Source organism: Arachis ipaensis, chromosome B02 (assembly GCF_000816755.2).
Source record: "Arachis ipaensis cultivar K30076 chromosome B02, Araip1.1, whole genome shotgun sequence".
Lineage (NCBI taxonomy): Eukaryota > Viridiplantae > Streptophyta > Magnoliopsida > Fabales > Fabaceae > Arachis > Arachis ipaensis.
The window spans coordinates 44,986,732-44,998,155 of NC_029786.2; the positions used below are offsets into that span (position 1 = coordinate 44,986,732).

The 11,424-nt window shown below is 35.7% G+C and overlaps 1 non-coding gene across 1 annotated transcript; it reads right to left on the reverse strand.

Moving 5' to 3' along the window:
- On the reverse strand, positions 8,670–8,741 carry TRNAQ-UUG. The gene has a single exon. It is a non-coding gene; the product is annotated as a tRNA-Gln (tRNA).

Genomic DNA, 11,424 nt, shown 5'->3' on the forward strand with positions numbered 1-11,424 from the left:
GGGTGCAAAAGCAAGGTTTGGGACCCCGTAATTCATTCTGGCAATCAACACTCTTGGGGCCTTGTCACTTGCTTTAACTTACTTGAAGGCTTTCTGCGCTTAGTTTGGGACCCCGGAGGCCATTGGAAGTCCAAGCATTGGTGGTAGTTTCAGGATGAGTTCAAGCACAAGCCGCCATGACAAGGAGCTCACCAAATGTCCAACTTAAGGACTTTAACTAAAAGTGCTAGGTGGGAGACCACCCACCATGGTATGATCGTTCCTTTTTCATTTTTATTTAGTTTTATTTGTTTTCGAGTTTTATTTTGTTTTATTGTATTGAACCTGGAATTTTGCATAACATTCATATTAGCATTGCATTATGCATACTGCATTATTAAAAAAAAAAGCACACACGCGACGTGGTAGCGTCGCTGACGCGTCCGCGTCACATGTGCGTTGTGAAGAAGAGAAATCGAACAGAGAGTCACGCGGTAGCGTGGCTGGAGGCGTGCCTTTAGCACAAATCATCCCACACGACCGCGTCGCTGACGCGTCCGCGTCACATGGGGAACCTGCCTCCCACGTGTCCGCATCACTCACGCGGCCGCATGACCTGGAAATTGACGTCCGAAAAGGTGCACGACCGAAAGTTGTGCTAGAGTGGTGCTGGAATGGTGCTGAACGCACAAACCTTACCACGCGGACGCATGGCTCACGCGTCCGCGTCATACCCCTATAATGGCCACTCACGCGATCGCGTCGACCACGCGACTGCGTCACCCTGGATTTTGGCAATACTAAGTTTCGAACAGAGAGTTGTGCGAACGCGAGGCTGCACTCGCGCCAATCGCACAAATCAGGCCACGCGATCGCGTGACCCAAGCGCCTGCGTCACCTAACCTTATCGCGCACCACGTGACCGCGTCACCCACGCGTCCGCGTCGCCTGCGCCGCACAACTTATCCAGATCAGCGCCAAATATCATATCTTTTCTTCCCCCAAATCCTAATTTTTCTTTTCCATTCTTATTTCTTTCTTCTTTTCTTCTTCCTTCTTTACTTTTATTCTCTTTTACTTAATTACATACTTTCATTCATTGCATTTTAATTTTGTACATATTTTTATTTTCTAAATTTATTTTTTTTCCATTGGTGTTACAATTTTCTTATTCAACTGTTGCATCTTTTTTTGAATTTATTTTGGTGTTCAGTGACTTGTTTTATATTGTTGGGTAATATTATTTAAGTCAATGCTAATCTTTTATGATATTTGTATTAATTTTGCATTGAAATTAATTTATATTGTCTTGCACTCTCTTCCCCATTGTTACAAATTTTGTACCACTGGTATGCCATGGCTTCTATTATTTTCTCACGTACATGTTGAAGCTTCCATGTAAATGAGACCCTTTTCATTTGGCATTAACCCACCCATACTTCATTTATTTTTTTATCTCTATTTCTGGGTTACTTTTCTTCCCTTTTTCTTTCAGGATGGCCACCCGGAAGGGAACCGGAAGACGTTTACATGGGAAAACAAGACAAGTCCATCTGCACAATCTTTGGAGAAAAGCGCCAGTTGGAACAACCCGTCCACCTGCACATCTCAGCATGCACCGGGGACGGTGCAATCTTTAAGTATGGGGAGGTCGATATCGATCTCCATGGGTTAGTTACTCTTCTATCTCAACACCAATGGTTTATTTTCCTTGTTAGTTGTTGCATTTACATGTTTGACTGCATATTTGTTTGATTTTGTGCATATTTTACCACTTGGTTAAAGTAATATTTTCTTTTTCAAGAAACTTTTTAAAGTATTTCACTAATTTGAATAAAATTTAATGTTACACTTGTTTGAAGAAATATTATACTGGAACATGGTTTAGAGCTCGAACACACAAAACCTGTGAGAATTTTGAGCCTATTTGAATTGGTTGTATTTTATCAACCAAAATTTTGTTTTAGTGTGTATTTTTCTCTCAAAAATTGTGATCTTTGTCTTGCTTAATTCTATATTTCCATGGTTTGATGTATGCATGCACTTATATATTCGAGACCTTTGTTTCACTGAGCTTACAAACCCATATGGCCTTACCCTTTCATTATCCTTTGCAAACCAATGTTGAGCCTATTTTACCCCTTTTATTCTTACTTTAACACATCATTAACTCTAAGCGAAAAATAATAATGTCCTTAATTCGAATCCTTGGTTAGCTTAAACTAGTGAGAGTGCTCATGAATTAAGTGTGGGGAAATTGGGATTGAAAACATTTGGTTTGAGAATTGAGTATGTTAGAATTTTCTGAAAATGTGAAAGAAATGTTTAGGATATGTCATGCATTCAAAAAATTTAATCATATGCATTGAAAAAAGAAAAAAATAATAAAAGAAAAAAATACAATATAAAAAAAAGAAGAAGAAAAAGAGAAAAAGAAGAGAAAAATAGCAAATAATAAAAAGGGGACAAAATGCCCCAAAGTAAGTGGTGAAAGCAATGCATATGTACTGTACTTGAAATTAGAATGCATGAATATGTGAAAAACATGGTTAATGGATAGTTAGATGTGGTATTATGATTACATGAATTGTCTAAAGTTAGGTGGAAAGTTTAAGTTAATTAAGGATTCAGATTTTAGTCCACTTAGCCAAATACAATCCTACCTTGACCCTAACCCCATTACAACCCTTAAAAGACATCTTGATATGTGTATCTGTGCATTAAATTTATGTTGATTGTTAGATGAAGAGCAAGCCTTAGAAAGCAAGGTTAGTAGAGAATTGAGAGAATCGATCCTAAAACACTTAAGTGATTAGAGTGTATACACTTCCAGTGAGGGTTCGATGCTCGATTCTTTGTTCCGGCTTTCATGAGCTAATTTCTTCTTGCAAGTCTATTTGTACTCTATTTTGTAATTTGAATTAGTGAAATCCAGTTCATATTTGTTCTTAAAAGATTTGTTTACTTTTAACTAAGTAGGTAGAAACATTTTGCATATAGTTGCATTCATACAGATAGGTTGCATTTCATACATTCTACCATTCCTCTTCAATCCTTTATAGCTTCTCTTGAGCTTAGCATGAGGACATGCTAATCTTTAAGTGTGGGGAGGTTGATAAACCACTATTTTATGGTTTATTTTGTGCTCAATTGAGTGGATTTTATCAATCTTTCACCCACTTATTCATACAATTCGCATGTTTTATATTTTCCTTCCTGATTTTGTGCTATGATTGAAAACATGCTTCTTTGGCCTTTAAATTGCTAATTATTAATCCTCTCTTATTACCATTAGATGCCTTGATATGTGTGTTAAGTGTTTTCAGAGATTATAGGATAGGAATGGCTTGGAGGATGGAAAGGAAGCATGCAAAAGCGGAAGGAATACAAGAAGTTGAAGGAACTGCAAAGCTGTCAGCCTGACCTCTTCGCATTCAAACAGTCATAACTTGAGCTACAGAGGTCCAAATGACTCGGTTCCAGTTGTGTTGGAAAGCTAACATCCGGGGCTTCGATTTGATATATAATATGCCATAGTTACCCTGACGCTAGGTGACACGACTGCGCGCTCCATGTGGACGCATCGCAGTGACGAAAATCCAGCGTGGTAGATTTCCTCTCCGGCGATTTCTGGGCTGTTTTTGACCCAGTTTTCAGCCCAGAACACACAGATTAGGGGCTATAAAATGGGGGAATGCATCCATTCATAATAAAGCTTTCATATTCACAATTTTAGGATTTAGATGTAGTTTTTAGAGAGAGAGGTTCTCTCCTCTCTCTTAGGATTAGGATTTTAGGATTTCTATTAGTTTAGTTCAACTCATCTTCATTCACAGGTTCAATATTCCTTTTATTTTTATATTTCTCTTTTACTTTCAGATGCTTTAATGCTTGTATTAGTTATGTTGCCTAATTTGCTTATGAACTCCATGTTAGAATTGATTTCTTTATTTAATATAATTTGAGGTATTTCAGAATTATGATTGCTTTCTTTTATTTATATAAATAATTTAGATTTTTTCCTTTTGGATTTGGTTGAGTCATTGGAGACGCTTGAGTTATCAAACTCATAGTTGATTGAAAATTGGAATTTTTCTAGAATTAATTCGGGTTCCAATAACTCTAACTTTTCTCAAGGAAAGACTAGGACTTGAGGAATCAGAATTAATTCATCCACTTAACTTACCTTCATAGTTAGAGGTTAACAAAGTGCGAGAAAAATCTAATTCTCATTACAATTGATAAGGATAACCTGGATAGGACTTCCAGTTTTCATACCTTGCCAAGAGTCTATTTTATAGTTATTTATTTTATTCTTATTATCATTCAACATACTGCTTCCTTACTTTCAAAATCCCCAATTTACAAGACTCATAATCAATAATAAGAACATACCTCCCTGCAATTCCTTGAGAAGACGACCCGAGGTTTAAATACTCGATAATCAATTTTAAAAAGGAGTTTGTTACTTGTGACAACCAAAACTTTTGTAAGAAAGGTTGATTGCTTGGTTTAGTAACTATACTTACAACGAGTATTTATTTTAACTTCTAAACCATCAATCTTCAGTTCTTTCAATGACCCCTTATTCTACATGAGCTATTGCGAAGCCTTAGCTGGATAGTATTGAGTTGCAGTTTGAGAATACATCACAGGTTTCAACAAGTTATTTGGGCTAATTGAGATATGTGACATAAAATCTCGTTAGTCATGGGTAATTGAGGTTTCTGTGGCATTAAGGCTGGAATAAGGAGCATCAGTCTCCGATCCAGAAGATCTGACCTTGTCTGTGGCATTTTTAGTAGGATCACGAGGAATTGAATTGCGTAATCTTCACCCTCATTCATGTTGGATGACCATTAGCACCGGCGTTTGATGTGGATCAGAGGAGATTAATGACCACTAGCCCTGACTTTAATCACTTACAACCTTGCCATTGAATGAATCACTCATTGTTAAAGTAGTCAGTAAGAAGTGTTAATCCGGAAGAAGAAGCATCTCCGAGACCTTAACAGATTTCATACCATTTTTCTACGTCTTTTCTTCATTATTTTGTTTATATGCCAACAACAACAACAATCATCTTTCTATTCGCCTGACTAAAATCTGCAGGACAACCACTGATTGCTCAATCCGACAATCCTCGTGGGATCGACCCTCACTCATCTGAGGTATTACTTGGACGACCCGGTGCATTTTCTGATTCAGTTGTGCGAGTTATAATTTTGCAGACCAGTTTTTGGAAGACACACCCGAGTTTCTTTTTGAAGAGAGATTGAGTTTGGCATTGACTTGGTACTTGGAACTGGACCGATTTCGGTAGCACCCTGCCAGATGTCTCCATTGGAACTGGTAGCACTAAAAAACAATTGGAAGAACTATTAGAGAAAGGTTTTCTTCGTCCGAGTGTGTCACCTTGGGGAGCCCAAGTGTTACTAGTAAAGAAAAAAGATGGAAGAATGGGACTGTGCGTAGATTACCGATAGCTGAAAAAGGTTACAATTAAGAAGAAGTACTCACTTCCTCGGATAGACCATCTAATGGATCAGCTAAAAGGAGTAGTAGTATTTTCAAAAGTTGATTTGCGATCAGGTTATCATAAGATTCGGGTAAAGGAACTGGATATACCAAAGACGGCGTTTAGAACGTGATGAGAGGATATTTTATACACTTTTTGGCACTATTTTCTTAGTGTTTCTAGTATATTTTATTAAGTTTTATTATGTTTTAGTAGGTTTTTGTAAAAAAATTACTTTTTGGATGCTACTTTGAGTTTTTGTGGTTTTTCTATGATTTTACGTGATTTTTGGGTGAATTTGGCAAGGTTTGGCAAAGTCTGATTCAGAGGCAAAGAAAGGATAGAAGATGTTGTCAAATCTTGACCTCCATGCATTCAAACGAGAATTTTTGGAGCTACAGAGGTCCAATTGACACGCTCTCAATGGCATTGGAAAGCTAACTTCCAGGGGTTTTCAGCAATATATAGTAGTCTATACTTTATTTTGGAAAGAACTTTCCAAAACGGGCATTGAACTCCCAACTTACTCCCTTTCTGGCATTCAACGCCCAAATAGGACCAACCTCCCAAGTTGAATGCCCAAACTGGCGTTCAACGCCAGCTAGGGAGTAGGAAATGCCCAGAACCTGATTTGAATGCCAGGCATCAGCCCAAACACTCACCAAATGGGCTCCAAAGTGGATTTTAGTACTTCTTAGCTTATTTTATTTCCCTTTTTGTAATTTTTAATTAAAAACAATATCTTTTAGGTTTAGTTTTAGAGTTTTTATTATAAATAAGGGACTTCCTTCCTTCTAACGAATATGCCTCTCAGGAGGGGAGAAGTACATACACATTATTTCTATACATTATGAGCAACTAAACTTCCTAGGTAAAGGTTAGGAGCTCTGCTGATTCCTATGGAGGATTAATACAATTACTTTTCTACTTCAATATATGTTTGATTCTATTCTATGATGTATTGTCACTCTTCATCTTTATGAATTTGGGGTGGAACGAAAGTAAGACCCCCCTGTTCTACATGAGTTCTTTATGAGTTCTGACCCGGATAGTATTGAGCTATAGCTTGAGAGTGCATCATGCGTTCTAACAAGTTACTTGGACTAATTGGGATATGTGACACGAAATCTCGTTAGTCAGGGGTAATTAAGTTTCCTGTGGCTCTAAGGGCTAGAATCATAGGACGTCATTCTCCAATTTGGAAGATCCGACCTTGTCTGTGACATTTTGAGTAGGATCATCAGAAATTGAATTGCTTGAGCTTCACCTTCTTCCAGATTGATCTAGCCTGAGCGGGTGTTTAGTTTGGACCTGAGGAGATTAATGACCACGACCAATGGCTTAATCACTTACAACCTTGCCATTGAAGGAATCATTCATCGTTGGAGTAGTTAGTATGACGTGTTAATCCCGAAGAAGAAGCATCTCCAAGGCCTTAACTGATCTCTCATTACTGTTCTACATTTTATTATTATTGCTTGTATATGCGCCTACAAAAAACAACAACTATCTTTCTATTCGCCTGACTAAGATCTACAAGATAGCCACAGCTTGCTCAATCCGGCAATCCTCGTGGGATTCGACTCTCACTTACCTGAGGTATTACTTGGACGACCCAGTGCACTTGCCAGTTCAGTTGTGCGAGTCACAAATTGGTGCATACAATCATTACAAGTATACGATTATGACGTTTGGACTAACTAATGCTCCGGTAATATTCATGGACCATATGAATCTCATTTTTTGACCATACCTAGAACAATTCGTGGTAGTGTTTATAGATGATATCCTCATTTATTCCAAGACCGAGGAAGAGCATGAAAAGCATCTGAGGATGGTGTTGCTTATACTGAGAGAATGGAAGCTGTATGCAAAGTTGTCAAAGTGTAAAATTTGAACAAATAAAGTGGCATTCTTAGGACACGCGATTTCTCGAGAAGGAATAGTAGTAGATCCCTCAAAGATCGAAGCAGTCGTTCAGTGGAAAAAGCCTAAGATAATCACGAAAGTTTGAAGTTTTCTAGGTTTGGCTGGTTATTACTGACGATTCATAAAGGGGTTTTTTCAAATGGTCCTACCACTCACCCGCCTCACTCGATAAGAAGTACCATTCGAATAGACAGAAGAGTGTGCAAGAAGTTTTGAAACACTGAAGGGAAAACTAACAATTGCACTAGTATTGACACTATTAGATTCCCAGAAACCTTTTGAGGTATACTGTGACGCTTCTTTGAAAGGATTGGGGTATGTGCTGATGCAACACAAGAATGTGGTTCCATATGCATTAAGGCAGTTGAGACTCCACGAGAAGAATTATCCTACTCATTTTCTTGAAATGGCAGCAGTGGTGTTTGCATTCAAGATATGGAGACATTATTTATATGGGGCTTAGTTGGAAGTTTTCTTTGATCATAAAAGTTTGAAGTACATATTTGAAAAGAAGGTCCTTAACATGAGACAGCAGCGATGGATGGAATTTTTGAAGGATTACGATTTCAAGCTGAGTTATCATCCGGGAAAAGCAAACGTAGTTGCGATCACTCTGAGTCGTAAGAGTTTGAGTATTTCTTGGATGATGATGAAAGAAGACGAGTTAATTTCAACCTTTGCAAATTTGAGGTTAGGAGTGAAGGAAACATCAGAAGGAGTCGTCATGGCACATCTACACTTAACTTCAAATTTCAAGACATCCATTCAAGAAACACAATTAAAAAATTCGGAGAAGTCGGGACTGTTAGCTGACACAGATTATATAAACTACAACACCGACAAATACATCGGGTCGTATCGAGTAATAATATTTATTATCTAATCTTTACGCTTTTAACACCAACACATGTTTGATCTTTTTTTTTCTTTTGAATGAAACACTAACATATGCTCAATTAAAGTAGTATATATTTATTCTTAACTAATCATTTTCGGTTTAAAATTTAAATGAATAATATACAAGAAATTAATATAAATCATTATAAAATTAAAAAAGAAAAATGGTATTGTCCTTTAAGAATTTTGAGCTACACAATTAAGTATAAAACATTATACAAGAAATTAACATAAAGTATTAACAATTAAAAAAAGAAAAATAGTATTGTCCCTTAGGAAAATATTATTTTTTTGAGCCAAAGAAATAATCATAAACGAAAATAAATTTTTTATTTTTGGATTAAAAAAGTCCTATTGGGAGTCGAACCCAGGTCGCTGGATTCAAAGTCCAAAATGCTAACCACTACACCATAGAACCAAGACACTAGTAGATGGCAAACTAACCAAATTTATTTTATTTATAAATGTATTTATGTCATGATCATTTCACTTTCCTGCCAAAAAAGCAATTAAAAAGCCAAAGTAGAAAACACTCCATAGCAAATTTTTTGTATGGTACATAATAAAGTACGATTGGTCTTAAGGTGTTAATATGTATTATGCAAGTTTGTCTTTTTTAGCTTGATAATCTACATTTTTTTTTTCTAGATTGAATCACATATATCTAAATTATATTATTTTGAATATGATTAATTTCGGTCGACCTAATTGAAGTTTTGTGAAAAGGGCAAAAAGTCTTTTTACGATTTTCCCCTTACTTTTAACACCAAATTCGAAACTATTAATTGAACAAGCAAAGTACTTATCACTTTAGCTAATAACACATTAATAAGTGTAAGTCAACTAATCTTACTTAACTTTCTTCCTTTTCTTTTTTTTTTTCTTATTTATTTTGTTTTTGTGGCTGAAGTCAAGGATTCTTCATGATATGTATTTTGCCCCATTTAAAATTGGTAAACATCTTGAAAAAAAAAGTATAAAACTAACAATATCTATAGTTAAAATTAGTTTTTGGTTAACAAGTGCGCTTCAATTGTACCGATTAATGCCGGAAGATTTACATGGCCGAGAGTAAAATTGGATTAAGAGTGAGTATTCTTATTAAATTTATAAAGAATATATGCATTATATTTGATAAATTTTATTTGGTAGGCTTTTTATTTATTAGATAAACTAATTTTCTTTTTTTTATCAAAATTTTACTTTTTACTACAACGTTATGTTGGAATAAATTATTTTATTAATCCAGATCATCCATATTGAGTTATCAAAAATATATTATAATGCGAAAGCGTAACTTTACTCATAGAAATTAGAAATTGATGGAAGGATTGTCTCAGTCTTGTGATTCTTCCAATCTTCCTCAACCAAAGCCTTTTGTATCCCTAGGGCTGAATTGTAACTCTTTTGATGGGAAAGAGCGACAAAGACGGCTTTGGTATATTAGGGACCGAAACCCTAAAGGCACTATTTATATTTGAGCATGGCACCCATTAAACCCTAAAGTCCAAATAAAATAGTATCTAAAGTCCAAAAGATAATATATCTAAAATCCAAAAGATAATTATCTAGGAAACAAAAGATAATATGTGGTATTATTCTCATTTAATTCCAAATCAAAAGTATTTATGACTTATTCAATTTAGCATTTATAGCAATAAATGAGATCACCATTATATAAGTCATTTAATTTGAAATAGCATAATTTCTGATTATAGTTAATATATGTATTCCCCACAAACAAATTAGGAAATTAAAATAATTTCCTAACAATCTCCCACTTGAGCTATACATATATTCTTTCTTGATATAATCACATCTTGTAAACTTTATGTGTGCATCTGAATGCTATTTCTCTCATTACATTAACAATCTGGTTCGTCTCATATATTAGATATGGAATCACCACAACTTTTATCACATTAATGTCGTGACTAAATGACGACAATCACCATCCTAACATACTTAACGACATAGATCAAATTTGGATGAGTAATATGAAAATTACATGCCAAATGATCTCATGCATGTCTATTTCCAGCTGGTCCAACTTTAAAACTTTATTGAGATCAAACATAAAACAAGTATTGTAAAATGAACATTTCACATAATATGAAATAAACCATCAACTTAATTCTGTAGAAAAAAAAACTCAATATCTGTCATAGGACATATAGTATAAAATAAACTCCCACTAAACCAAGGCATCATAAATATTGACACCCATCCGAGCATTGTGTAAATGAAAGACTTTAGAGATCAATTCCTTGGTTAATGGGTCTGCTAGCAAATATTCTGTTCCTATATGTTCTATCAGAATCCTTTTTCTTAACCTTTCTCCTTGACAACTGATGAGCGGATAATTTATATACTTTTTAGCATTGTTTTTAGGTTGTTTTTAGTATGATTTAGTTAGTTTTTAGTATATAATTGTTAGTTTTTAAATAAAAATAATATTTTTAGATTTTTCTATGAGTTTGTGTGTTTTTCTATGATTTCAGGTATTTTCTGGCTGAAATTGAGGGACCTGAGCAAAAATCTGATTCATAGGCTGAAAAAGGACTGCAGATGCTGTTGGATTCTGACCTCCCTGTACACGAAGTGGATTCTCTGGGACTACAGAAGCCCAATTGGCGCGCTCTCAATTGCGTTGGAAAGTAGACATCTTCGGTTTTTCAGAAACATATAGTAGTCCATACTTTGCCCGAGATTTGATGGCCCAAACTGGCGTTCAAAGTCAGCTTAAAATTTCTGCGTAAAACGCCCAAACTGGCACCAGAATTGGAATTAAACGCCCAAACTGACACCAAAGCTGGCGTTTAACTCCAAAAAAAGCCTATGCACGTGAAAGCTTCAATGCTCAGCCCATGCACACACCAAGAGGGCCCCGGAAGTGGATTTCTGCATCATTTACTTATTTTTGTAAATCCTAGGATACTAGTTCATTATAAATAGGACCTTTTACTATTGTATTTTCATCTTTTAATCATGTTTTGATGATTGAACCCTCTTTGGGAGGCTGGCCATTCGGCCATGCCTAGACCTTCTTTCACTTATGTATTTTCTACGGTGGAGTTTCTACACCCCATAGATTAAGGTGT